Source organism: Nelumbo nucifera, chromosome 6 (assembly GCF_055504915.1).
Source record: "Nelumbo nucifera cultivar China Antique chromosome 6, China Antique-T2T, whole genome shotgun sequence".
Lineage (NCBI taxonomy): Eukaryota > Viridiplantae > Streptophyta > Magnoliopsida > Proteales > Nelumbonaceae > Nelumbo > Nelumbo nucifera.
Window position 1 is genome coordinate 66971218 of NC_142654.1, and position 14494 is coordinate 66985711.

At 35.5% G+C, this 14494-nt stretch overlaps 1 long non-coding RNA gene across 2 annotated transcripts; it reads right to left on the reverse strand.

Annotated features, from left to right (window-relative positions):
* Positions 1–478: 478 nt before the first annotated feature.
* Positions 479–9068, reverse strand: LOC104606864 (uncharacterized). Of its 2 annotated transcripts, none has more exons than XR_016077094.1 (4): positions 8338–9068; positions 5526–5627; positions 4872–5013; positions 479–1080 (listed from the first exon to the last, which is right to left on the reverse strand). It is a non-coding gene; the product is annotated as an uncharacterized LOC104606864 (long non-coding RNA). The 2 variants fall into 2 exon arrangements; XR_016077095.1 differs by lacking the exon at positions 479–1080 and adding an exon at positions 1179–1439.
* Positions 9069–14494: the final 5426 nt, after the last annotated feature.

Sequence of the window (14494 nt, forward strand, 5' to 3'; positions counted from 1 at the left end):
CACTTTCTTCCCACCTCATTCCTGACCACCACTGATTTCCGTTGCTACCACCTCCAAGGGGTGGATCAAGTAAGATTAGTCTAAGATAGGATTATCCAATACCTTCCATTGATGAGTTGGTGATGGGATGTAAGCAGTAGCCAAGAAAAAGAACAAGTTGGTTTTGTAAAATATATTCAGCCTTACTCACCATCACCACTACAATAATACCAGCATCAGTGATGATATCTGTGACCCAGGAATCAGTGTTCTTTCAAGTTGATTCCTTACATTCTGATAAGTGAGGCATTGTAAGGATTCATAGATTGTTGCGTTACTGTTCATCATCTGTTAATATTTTCATGTACTTATCTGAGCTGATGTCTGGACCATATTAAGATCCATTTGAATATCATGAATGTAGGTATGAATTTTCCATTTTAGTTGATTAGTTTTTAAGATAAATGGATGATATCGACTATAGACAAGGCAAGAACAGTGATGGAATGGAAGCCCCCGGCCCCTGATTTTATAAAACTCAACTTTGATGAAAGCTTCATTGGTAATAGGGGATTGGCAGGGGTAGGGGGTGTCTTCAGAGATAAAAAGGCAGAGTGGTGGCTCTGTATTCAGGTCCCTTGGAGCATAGCAACGCATTGACAGCTGAACTGGTTAGTCTACTGCAGGGGTTAAGGCTTGTGAAACAACTGGGCTTCCACAACCTAGAGGCGGAATTGGGTTCCCCAAGTAATCATCTCACGGACCAGAAATAGCTCCCAGATTCCTTGGGAACTAAGTGTTTCCTTTAAGTGGGTAAAAAGAATAGCAAATGGAATAGCAGATTCTCTGGCCAAACAAGGGGCTGTGATAAGGCAAATGTTTTGGGCAAATCTGTAATCCTTGTTGATTTCAGGTGGAAATCACACCCCAGACCTTGTAATTCCTAATATTTCATTAATAAAATTCCTTTTCTTCTGATAAAAAAAATGATATCCAACAGCCCAAGCAGTCTAGTGGGAACAGTTCATTTTTGCTATTTGCCTCTGCCTCAGTCTCTACCTAGGTGCTGCAATTGCTGTAGAAAAGTTGCCTTTGTTGTCCCTATGGAATACACCAATGAATTTACATCAGTACTCCATGCAATTGTGTCAATGGAATTCATTTTCATTTATTGTAAATGCACTACAATCTGTTTGCAGTTCCAGATGAACCCAGAATCACAATATCAATGTAAATAGGGGTGTGTTCGACAGCATGGTTGGTTTTGTTTTTGAAAACAAAAACAAATGCGTGTTCTCATTATTCTTCAAATTTTCTATCAAGAAATATCACTTGAGTTACATTTCCAACCAAATTCCACAGAATTCAAGTGGGGTTTCCTCCTAGAAAATCTTTATAGCCCCCTCAAAATCAATAGAAGCCAAGGGTTAAATTCTGCATCGTTTTGGAGGGAGTTGAACCTAAAAAAGTGAAATCAGTAAATAACTAGGCCCAATTTCTGAAGCTGAAGTTTCACTTATTAAATCCATAAATGATGATGATTACTACTTGGTCTATCCAATGCAGTGACTAGAATTCAGTCATACTTCTATTCTAGGCCCAATTTCTGAAACAGAACTTTGCAAAATCTTGCCAATTGTGAACCCTGCATATACTAGATTGAGCATAATATATACAAGCCTTTGTTCTGAAGTAGAACAACTGATTTTACCTATTACTTTTCCCATCAATTGCAAGTTAGATCAATAACATTAGGGCACCATTCACTTTTCGGTAAGTTAATTACTCGGGTAAGTTTTTCCAGGGAAACACTTACCCAGGTAAGTGTATTTACCCATGTTCTTTTATTTCTCATGTAAATAAGGCAATGACCAATTTAGCCATAAAAATCCATTATTAAAAAGGGCATTTTTGTCCCATTTAAGTATTGGCAACTTTCCCCTAAGGTTGGAAAGTTATTTACCCACCTAGGAGATGGGTATCACTTACCCGGGTAAGTAGTACCCAGGAAAATAAACTCTCCCTAGTTCCCACATAAATCTGAAAAAAGAACATAGGATTCTTGGTGAATGAGAACCAAAATCCTATTGACCAACTTTCCCCCCTCTCAAAATCTGAGAAAAGAACGCCCCCTAGATGTCAAGGTTTGGGAACCCGTTGTCCTGGATTTGTTTCATGCTTTGGGTAATGGTTACTGTAACTCTGTGAGGGAGGAATTGCTTCATGTTCCAAATGGAAGGTAATGCTTTTTCTTACATTAATCAGCTTGTTCTCTCAACTGTAACAAGTTTCCGAAATGCATGTCTCAAGATTCTCACATTAACCTGGCCACCAACCCAGGTTAGGCCTGTGCTGAAAACCAAACTTGGTTCCCCGTATCAGATTCTGACCTATCCCAACAAGATAAGCCTGGACTTAAAGCCCACCAACCATGTAGCCTGGGCTCTTCTTTCCCTACTCTCATACTAGAAAGAGCTGCCTACTTCTATTTTTATATGCAGCTAATTGGGTCACCCTGGAATGAGTTAGTCCTCGCAGAAGATTCTACTTCAACAAGTCTAATACTCCAAATCAGACCACTGTTGACAAGCATTTTAATAACTACAACACCACTATTTTGTTCTCTTTGCTTTCATCTTAAACGCATTTTAGAGTTTGAGATTTCCATGCATTTGGAAAATTTTCTTTAGTAAATCCCCCAGTGATGAATTAATTCCTGTAATTTTTTATGCATTAATCTGTTGTCACCAAGATGTTACACCAGAAAGAACATTTGATGATCCTTCATGAAGAAGACTCGACCATACAGAAGAGTGACCTAATGAAATGAAGTTGGAAACTTGAATAGATAAATAGGAAAGTTGACTTAGAAAAAGCTTAGGCCTTGTCCTAATCTGGCATTGATTTTTTCAGAACTGTTATTATATCCGTGGACTATGATTAACATGCCTTTTTCCATTTCTCAATACCATGTGAAACTTGTCTAAATGAAGTAACTGTAGGTTCTGATCTGCTCTTGGCATCCTTTGTACAATAAGTGCTTGCTGACTTATGATTCTGATGCATAGGCATGCTTATGAGGCTGGTTTTTCTTAGAAAGTTGTGTCCAAGGTCCCTTCATCATGTATGAGACATTTGAGTAGGAAAGATAAAAAAGAAAATGAAGGAGGCATAATTTATATTTCTGTGAAAATTTTTGTATATTTCTGCAATTTTTTATATTTCATGGGCTTTTATGTAATTTTTGATGTATCATTTTGTTTGGATTGGATCGGGTCCAATCCAGTCCATTAGCATTTCAATTGGACTGGATCCAGTTTGTATGGGTTTGGACCGAATTGGTTCAGTCCATTTCTAAATGGGCCTATATTGGATCGGATTGGATTGGACCAAATTCAGTCCAATTGACAGCCCTAATAGGGGTGCTCATAAAAAATTGAATAACTGAACTGAACTGATCAGTTTGATTTTAGTTTGGTATTTCTGGTCCTATCGGTTTTTCAATTTCTCCAAACCGAAACTGAACCGGTACCACCGGTTAACCGGTTGATCAGTTCCAGTTTATGACTGGTTTGGTTTTTTGGTTTTTTACATTTATAATAAATATATGTATAATATTATTTTATAAATAATAAAATAATATACTAAATGGTCCTTCGCTTTTCAAAAATACCAAATGGTCGATTCGGTTAATCACATTTTTTGGTTCGGTTATTCAGTTTTTTATGGACAACCCTACCGATATATGTATTTATATGTATATTATATATTTTTAATATATCACACATATGATCTATATATTATATATAAATATATACATATATTATATTATAATTATCTATTTATAATATATAATATATTATAAATATATTGCATATATTATATAAATTTATGCTATTTATAATATATATTTATTTATTTATAATATATGTTATAAATATAAAAAACCAAAGAACCGAAATTGGTTAACCAGTTAACCAGTGGTATCGGTTCGGTTTCGGTTTGGAGATATGGAAAAACTAGTAGGACTGGTTCGATTTCTAAAAAACCCTCACGGTTGGGTTAACCGAACCGTGAGCACCCCTAGCCCTATGTATAGGTTGATACAGGTTTTGTATGTGATAAAAACATTTAAAAAAATCTAGAACATCTTTAGAGGCGGCCAAAAGTGCCACTAAACATTAAAGCATATATCTCTAGAGGCAGCCCAAAACATCGCTAAAACATTTTAATTAAGCCTTTTCTTACTCTTAGAAAGCTTTTAGAGGCACCCATCCAACTCATGACTGCCGGCTTTGATATAAGGTAGCAGTCTTCAATCCACCTCCTAAACCTTTGCCGACTTAGGTCAAGACCACCGAGTTAGACAAAAAAGGCCACCACCCTTGAAGGCTGGTCCGAAACGATTCAATTAACTCTAAAGCGGTGATACGTCAAAACCACCGGCTTAGCATTAATAAAGGTGGTGGTTTTGACCGCCGGCTTAGATCAAATTGACCGCCAGCTTAGGTCAATCAAAATTCTACCTATCTTTTAAGGTGGCAGTCTAAACCATCGGCTTAGGTTCTGTTTGACCACCGTCTTACAGCTCATTTATGGCTAAGCCAGCGGTTGCATGACCGCCGGCTTTGATATATTTTTTTTTATTTTTTATAGTAACTTAATTCCATGACAAATCTCAATTTAATACCCTATTTAATACAAATCTCATGACAATTGATATTGTGATACATAAAAAATTTAAATAAAAAATGCAATTAAAACAAAAATCTATTAATTGAATTATTTATTATTATAATATCCAAAACAAATTGTTTAAATACAATATCCTATTGATGTATAAAAGTACAAGGAATAAAAAAAAAATACCAATTTCCAACAATGGTTCCCACCTAGTTCCATCAGCAACAATGGTTCCCGGCTGTAACGTTTTCGTCACATAGGGGCTCATCATGTACAACTGCACTTGGACATCATCAGCAACAATGGTTCACAGCTAGTTCCAGACCACTCGTAGATCTCAATGGAGTATTCCTTCAACCAGATTAAAGCAGTAAGCAAAAGCAACAACATGCTGCTCTATAAGACTGACTTAATTAAAAATCAAAATATTTATAAGCACTTGAAAATTTAAAACAATTTTGGCCCAACAACCATAAAATGTCTGACCCATAGTCTTACTCTGCCCAACTAAAGAGCTATTAATTAGGTGAAAAAGAGAAACAAACTTCTTACTCTGCCTATAACAAACAAGCTATTAAGCACTTGTAATGCCCTTGCTTACCATTCTTGGACAACATGGTTTCTTTGATATTGAATGAAAATTCATTCTGTTGCCCATTAAAAAAAAATAGAGGACTGAAAATAGAAAAGTTGAATCTTCCATATTTTCTTCTAAGGAGGAAATGAACAAGAACTACTAGATAAGGATACATAAGTATAATTGAAAAGCAAGACCAATGTTGCACTAGTGATATTCACAATATTTGTTTCTACTGAAGATACATCCAAGTATACCAACATTCTCATGTTAAAATAGAAAATACCTGCTAAACTTTTTGCTTTCTTGTGATCACCCTCAAGTAAGGAAAGACACTACTGTTATTGCAAGTAGTTCACCAATACCTTGGAAATAAAGCTCTTTGAACCTACAATGACAGATCCAAAAGTCATTTTATAATATAGTGGGGGAAATGAACCATTAAACAAAAGAGCCAACATAACCTTTCTTTTAGCTTTGTGCTAGCAAGATGAGGAAAGACTATAATAAAGGGGAAAAAAGAAAGAAAATCAATGCATGCGACAATACATGAATTTCATTTCCTAATGATATTACAACAAGAGATGCTCCAAGTGAGTAAAACTAAAGAGCATTAATTAGGTGGAAAAAATCCAATAACTTGATATTAATTTATACAATATTGCAAAACTAGGTAGTTAGTGCCATGTGTCTCATTTTCAAATTCAATATATATACTCAATCTACAAGTAGATGAGGTTGAACCAATTAGTGAAAAAGTTGGATATTCAAACATTGAAAATTGTGGCAGTCAAGATCAATCATACCCACTTGGGATTTCCTACCCACAAGGGTATGCTAACATTCACGAGGAGATGTTCCCAGCATACAGCTGTAGTATCCTATGGGTAGGAGATCTGAATTGAATCACACCTTGCCTTAGGGAGTGATTGTATTCAGTTTCCTAATAAAAAGTAATGAAACTGAATGTTTTAAGTATCCCTTTCAGATTATGTTCCCAACATACAGCTGTAGTATCCTATGGGTAGGAGATCTGAATTGAATCACACCTTAATGCCACAAAATTCTCAAGGGGTTGAGAACCAAAAGAGAACAAGCTGATGTGGAAATAATGGATTTACAGAGCTCAAGACAAGCTTAAACTTTTAAATGTGGATTTGTGGCTTTGAGTTGCATCAAATGATCAATATGTAGTATCAGCTTGGGTGGCTTTGGTATTTGTCCACTCCATAAATCAGTTAGGTTTTCCCTAGCTCAGCTCTGTGCGGGCATAGAACTCTAGCTAGGTAAAAGGGTAGCTCAAATGTGCCCCTTTCATGAGGGAAAAGGGCACAGAGCTTTGACCCGTACACACATTGCCATCTCATTATCTATTTCATCTACCATCTTATCAATGGAGCCCCACTTGGATGGTCATGCCCATCTGATGAGACCACTGGTGCTCAGTCAGGTTTTCCCTAGCTCAGCTCTGTGCGGGCATAGAACTCTAGCTAGGTAAAAGGGTAGCTCAAATTTGCCCCTTTCATGAGGGAAAGGGCACAGAGCTTTGACCCATACACACGTTGCCATCTCATTATCTATTCATCTACCATCTTATCAATGGAGCGCCACTTGGATGGTCATGCCCATCTGATGAGACCACTGGTGCTCAGTCACTGCATGCTCTACAATTTAGACAGATTGGCATTTTGGGTTACTGGATCTTTATGATCTCAGGCTATGTGAATGAAAGTTAATGGGCTTTCTGATATCCCAGCCTTCCAAGTGTAGAGGTGAGAGGTTGAATCATGCATTAAATCCCTTCATCCAAGAGATTCTGTCTTAAAGAGAACATTTGTGATTTCTGTTTAGGTTTATTATTCTTTTGAGCCCAGACAAAAAGTCACATAATTCAAACAACCGCATCATATATAAACACACTGACATATGATCACTTTAACCACCTCCGCTGAATTAAAAGTAGAATAAAATAATTAGAGTAATAACTAATTGTTGGGTGTTTATGGGGGACAAAATCAATTTCCAAATAGCTCAACAATCATTAAGGTGGATTGAGAGATGGACCCCCAACATGAAAGGATTATAGGAGATTAAGAGATACCCATAAAATTAACAAAAAAAAACAAACAAATAAACAAACAATTGGGCTTCTAAATCCAAGATTTGGGCTAAATGAATAAAATTAACCACTCAAATTTGTATATAAAAATACAGGTATGGAAAGAATTCAGAGCCCCATTAACTCAAACATCTAAGGGGCCATTTGATAACAGCTGAATTTTCTGAACTGAAAATTTTATTACCCTGCCATCTAGTCATTAAAATAATTAAATAATAGAATTTTCAACCTCAGCTTCAGCCAGTAAGGAGACCACAACCTCCTTGAAAACTTATTTGCTAAAAGACAGTAATTTTCGGTTGATATCAAAATTTATTAAACATTCCAAATTCCCCGACATTAGACCACCTGTTTTGTATTGGTAGCCCACCCAAGATAAATTTTGTCTTGTATGAGAATATACCTACTCATTTATGAAAATGCCTAAAAGTTGCATCATAACCCTTTTAATGAGCCAATAAACCCTCTCATACATTATTGGCCAAAATAGAATGCAAAACAATTAAAAGAAAGAAAAAAGGAAAGAAAAGAAATTTGGAGAAGAACACGAAAGCAGTTGACCAACCAACTTTTCACTTCCATTAAATAGAAGAATTAAATTAACTCTAGTATAATCATATGTAACCTGTTCCTGCAAACCTTCAGTCATACTACTAATGTGGGGAGCTATACGGTAATGCACTATACAAACTAAAAGTGTTGAGTTTCAATATTAGTTTTTCTTAAACTTTATCGTGCAATTGGGTGAGATGTGATAATAATAGTTGAGTAGTGCACATTTTCTACTCAATTTTTACCCATTAGATAATGGTGCCTCGGAGATAGTGAATGGTAAAATATAAAACAGATTTGCATTGACCAGAAAAAAAAATGCAAGGAAGCTTCTATTCTAATATACTAATAATGACAGAAATTTGCAATTAGGAGGGATTTTCAAAATGTTGAAGAAAGTAAATATAGCGAGGATCAATTTGCTCACCAGTGCAGCGAGCTCTCTCTACAAACTCCCTTGCTTCATCATACTGGAATAAGAAAGAAAATAAACAATGCATAAATGCTGTAAACATCTCATCAAAAATTATAAGATAAATGATTAACTTTCCTCAACGAACTAACAGAACAACCCTGAAGAAAGTAGCATTGCTACTTTCATCACCAATAGCCCTAAAACCCGAAGCTCGGTTTCATCACCATCGTCCAAACGAGAAACATCTTCTGAAATAATCAAAGTATGCCCTAATCAATTTCTTATGAAAAAGGAAAAAAAAAAATAGAGAATGAAAAAGATTGAAAAAAAAAAGAAAAAAAATAGGATATCAAAAGGTTTTTCGCACATATTTTCTAATCTCCATTTAAAAGATTGAAAAATAAAATAAAAATAAAGTAGCATCTACATCCATAACCCTTTGGCCTACTATTTAGAATCCCTTTTACCTTCACCTCCTATCTAAAGATCTATTTTACCCTTTGTTTGATTGGGAGAAAAACCCTAACCCACCATCGATCCCTAAAATAATCAAAGGGTTATAATCTTCTTGGAGATCTACAAATCGCTGGTATGCCTTCTTCTCAAGCTTTTCAGAGTCACACAATGTTGATGTTCCCCTCTCAATCTCTAGTATGCCTTCTTCTCTTGGAGATCTCCCAATCTCTGCCAACCTTATGTCTCCGTCAAAGTTCCTGTTGTATTGTCGAACGCGGGAGGATATATATATATATATATATATATGCCACCGGCTTGTTAATCAATTTAAATCGGTTCAAATCGGTTTAAAGCTTTAACCGTCGTGCCAATTCAAAAAAACCGCCGCGTCAAATCCCAAATTCGGTTTATGTGGCAGTCTTAAAACGGCTGCCGCCTTATTTCTCAATATAGCGGCGGTCATAAAGACGCCGGCTTAGAACGTTTTTTTTAGCGAAGGGTATGATTTTGTGTTGGGATGTTCATTTCGACCCCACAAACTAATAAATATTTTTAAAATAATTTCATCCTTGTCATTGCGAATGTTTTAATATGAATTTTCATAGTCAATTGTGGCATCAAGAATGATTGTGATCATATAAGCCAATATTGTTTCTATATGCAAAAACTTTTTAAAGGTTGTCATTTATTTATTGTCCTTGTTATCATAATTATTTATTTGTTTACTTTCTTGAACTCGTCAAGAACTTCTTTAGGCAGTGGCACTTTTGCAAGTTGGAGTAATAACCAGTGCTACAGCCTAGAATAAGCCATTATAACTACCTTCCTCTATATTCATTTCTACAACTATCTCTCTCTGCCTATTTGTGATCGGATATTCATGGCAGGTGAATGTTGTGGACACATAAAGGAGACTAGGTTGTGATACATGTTCAAAAGCAGCACAGGTATATACTTGTTGTAAAATGCCTGCAATCCAAACGTTAATTATTTTTGGAAGATAATATTTTTTTGGTTATGGAGGCGGTCATAATATCCTCGGGTTTTATAAGTGCAAGCACCACAACTGCTTAAATTGCGGGTTTATTGCACAATGTTTCAAAGTATTACTATAAGGAAGACGCTCTATTCCTCAATGTAAGCTTCTCATTTCTCCACTCCATTGGCTTTCTCTTGTGGTTGTCTAGGCGTTACTAATTTGCTTGGTCATGAAGCTTTAAGTGATGGCTCGACTGGAACTTTGCTCAAGGTCATGTTCATTTGGGGAAGGGGTTGCTAACTCTTATGCCTTACCATTACTTCTGGTTTTTTATGGCACTGCAAGTATAAGACACATTCCATGCTTAATGGACTTCCATTTCTTTTTGTTCTGTAAGATAAGTGGATTCATGATGATGCTTTAAATGGTGGCTCAACTGGGACTTAACCATTTAAGATAGGGTTGTCAATGGGTGGGGTCCGTGTTAGGTCTACATAGAAGCACTCTCAAACCGATTATTAACCGGGACAAATTCATTAACCCAGAATCATCCTTGTAAACTTAAAACTTATGTTCAAACAATATCTTATGTTAATAACCGAACCAATTACACTAAAAAATACTTTAATTTAAATGGTAACTTAAAATTTAAATTTTGACCATATAACGTTGATAAAATTCATAGAAAAATACTAAATTTTTTATATGTTAAAAGTTAAACATCTTTAACTATCTATCTATCAAATATGCCATTTTAAACATACAATATGATAAAAATATAAGAAACTGAAGCAAATATTATTTATAGTTAACAAAATAATCAGTTTTTAGTATGAATCGGTTCAGGACAGGTGGGAAAAGGAACTAGAGGTTAGCAAAAAAATCAAAAAAACCGAACTAAAAAATTGGTTAACCGAACTAGTCGGTTCGGTTTCGGTTAACCAATATAGAAAACCGGCGGTTAACTGGACCGATCGGTATACATATATTTCTATATATTTATGTATATTATATATATTTTATATACACATATATTATATATATATATATATATATATCTTTTATTTTTTATATTATAAATTAATAAATATGCATTATATATAAATATATTTATAATATATGATATATTATTTATTATTTAAAATATAATATTTTATATATATTTATAATTTTTATTATATATATATTTTTGTAATATATTGTAAAAATTAAAAAACCGACGAACCGAACTGACGGTTAGCCAATAGGCTTCGGTTCGGTTTCAGTTATCGATTTTCCAAAAACCGGTAGTACCGGTTTGGTTACAAAAAAAAAGGCCCATGGTTCGATTAAATCAATCCAATTATTAGTCCCGATATAATCACGGAATTAGATCTACTATAATTAGCTCAGTTTGTGTGGATCCGTTGGGTAAACTTGAACCGTTGATAGCCCTTAATTCAAAAAAAGGAAGATGGGAAGGCTGGAGCTACAACAACGTTGGTATCTCTTTCTTTTCTCCATTAGGATATGGTCTTCTCAATACAGACCATATGGTCTTTTCTCCACAAGGTTGGTATCTCATTCTATGTTCAAGCTTTTGCTATTGTAGGGTATGATTCAGTTATGGCATATTGATTTCGAAATTGCACAAACTAATAAATAGTTGTAATATTGCAGTTTTAACCTTGACATTGGAGGCGCTTTGTTTAGTAATGGAAACAAGGTGGGGACGAGGACGGGGAGAAATCCCCATCCCCATCCCCACAGGGATTCCCATTCCCCGTGATTTTTTATAATGTTAACTATTTTATTTTTGTTTTTTATTTTATTTAAAAAAATAAAATAATTAAAATTTGCAATCTTATTAGAATTTAGAAAAGATTCGAACATATTCAACCATATTTTTTAAAATATTAATATATAGATGTATGTGTACATATATACATATATAACGTATGCATACATATATACATATATATTAGTGGGGATCCCACAAGGCGGGGATCGGGGTCCCTGTGGGCGTCCTCGCTAATGGGGATGAAAATTTCCCCATCCACGTCCCCGTGGGGGAAAATCATCCCCATCCCCTCCCCATTCGGGGCGGATCCCCGTGGGGATGAAGGAAATGAGGAAAATTGCTATCCCTAGCTTTGTTATTAGTTCTCGTTGTCAACTATGGTATTAGGAATGACTTTGATCGTGTAAGCCAATGTTGTTTCTTCAACTCATTGGAAACTTCTTCAAGCATTGGCACTTTTGCGAAAAATGAAAATACATTAGAAGAGATGATTGAAGTGTTCGAATTGGAAAATTAACGAGCCTTGGCCCCGAATGTGTTGCAGCTCAAAATAAGCCACTACAACTAGCTTTCTCTATATTCATTCCTAAAACTATTTCTTCTCCACCTATTTGTGACTAGATATTATTGGCAGGTGAATGTCGTGGGCACACAAAGGAGACTAAGCCATGATACAAGTTTAGAAGTAGCACAGGTATGTGCTTGTTGTAGAATGTCTACACTCAAAGCTTTTATCATTTTTGGAAGACAATGTTTGTTGGTTATAGAGGAGGCTATAATATCCTTGGGTCTTATAGGTGCAGGCACTAAGAATGTTCGAATTGTAGGTTTATTGCGTAACCTCTTAAGGTATTACTAAAAGAAAAGACGCTTTATTCCCTGATGTAAGCTTCTCATTTCTCTATTCCATTGTTTTCTCCTATGGTTGTCTGGGTGTTATTAATTTGCTTAGGTTATGCATATGGTTGTGGATTGCTCAAGGTCTTGCTCATTCAGGGAAGGGATTGTTAACTCTTGCGCCTTACAATTACTTCTGGTTTTTAATGGCACTATAAGTATATACGACACTTCCAATACTTAATGGACCTATTTTTTTCATAGGATAAGTGGCTGATTGTTCCTTATAAAATTTTAAAGGGCAATTTTCTTAAATTACCCCTATTGTTTAGCTAATTGACTAACTCCACCCTTATTGTTTAGCTATTATCTTAAAGTACCCTTAAGTTTTTTGATATTGTTTAAAACCTCCCTTATCGTTAATTTTCCGTCACACTTCATTCACATGTGACACCACATGAGTGGTAATTATTTTAAAATTCCTAAAATGCCCCTTACCGTTAGCACCCCTTAATATTCATTAACAAAAAAGACCAAAAAGACTATTTTACCCTTTATTCTTCTTCAAATTTTCAAAATAAAACAAGGAAAAGGAAAAAGGGAAAAAGAGAGAATTAAATTAAAAATCTAAACTCAAAAATGTTGTAGGGAATTGATAACTGAAGCAGAAGATTGGTGATTTGGAGTTCGATTTGTTATAGAGACGATATGGGTTTCTTGATTTCAAGTTTTCTCTCAACCCCATATGAGTTATATTGCAGGCACTGTCGAAATTCCTGTCAGAATTAGGTCTGCCAATGAAGAGGCACTGTCGAAACTAGATTTCCTACTCTCCATTCTCTCCTCTCCCCATATATCTCTCCCTCATAAATCCCATGCCCTCTTTATTTTTCTGATATTTGTTCACCATTTCAAGGTTTTTCTTCTATGATCTTATTTTTAGCCCTCTCCCTTCTCTTTCCTAGTCCCTTGTTTTTCTTTATCCTCCACCAAATAGTTGTTTGGTGCTCGCCGAAAACATTCCAAAAATATGTTCGCCAAAATTATGTCCACATACACCTTAAGAAGGAGAAGCTCCCTTCTTCCTTAGAGCTGCTTGAGTATCTCCTATAAAGTTACTCTTGAATCTATGCAGGAGATACGAAGGTTCCTCATCCAACCTATTTCCGGTTGTCTTCCTTCAGATCACCTTCACGCTCCAATTATACATCAATCCTGATACGGCTCGAAGGGAACCTGCAAGTGGCACATGTGCTCTTATGAAGGTGAAAGTTGCGGCACCCGCACCTCACACAAAAGCTTCTTGTACCTTTTCCCGTTGGTGTGATTGTTCAAAAACCCTAGTTTTGCAAGAGCTTGGAAAATTTGGCTTCGTCACACCCATATCTGAGATCTAAGAACTCAGATCATCTCCTATTTGATGTAACCAAAGCGACACATCTGAGAGATACCCGACGATTTCTGGTGAGGTTATAGTGATCTATTCGGCGAGGTTAGTAAATGGCTTATCTGAGCAAAATGCTAAAAAAAATAATAGCATGAGTTTACCTATGTCAATGCCAAATCGTCCAACGATGGAGTTAATGTTTCTTATGGATGAACCTAAGCAGATGACTGGAAAGGAATGACAAATTCGATCCATCTCTGAAACATCATCATCGAAACTGTTCATCAGTTGGGTTTTATTTTAAAATTTGAGAAATAATAAAGGGCAAATTCAATATTTCATTTCTTTCTATTAGCACTTAGGATACTGTTGGTCAATTTTGCAAACAATGGGGCTGGTTTAAGAAAATTGCCCCATTTTAGATAATGGTTCGCTTGGAAGTTGATCATTCGATATAGAACTCTGTCAGGAACATCTCCTATACAGTTATACTTATGTTTTGTTTCCAATACACGATGGAATATGAGGTATGACCTTTGAGAGCAAATCCCAATTCTTTGTTAGCATTGTCATTACTAATAAAAAAGAAATAGTAATAATTAATAAGAAGGTTAGGTTTGAATCAACTACAATTAAAGAGATTTAACCACAGTAGATATTGTTGCCCCGCCGAATGTGACTGGAAATTGGATCAAACGACAAAGGAGTTGGTGTATAGTCTCTCTCTCTC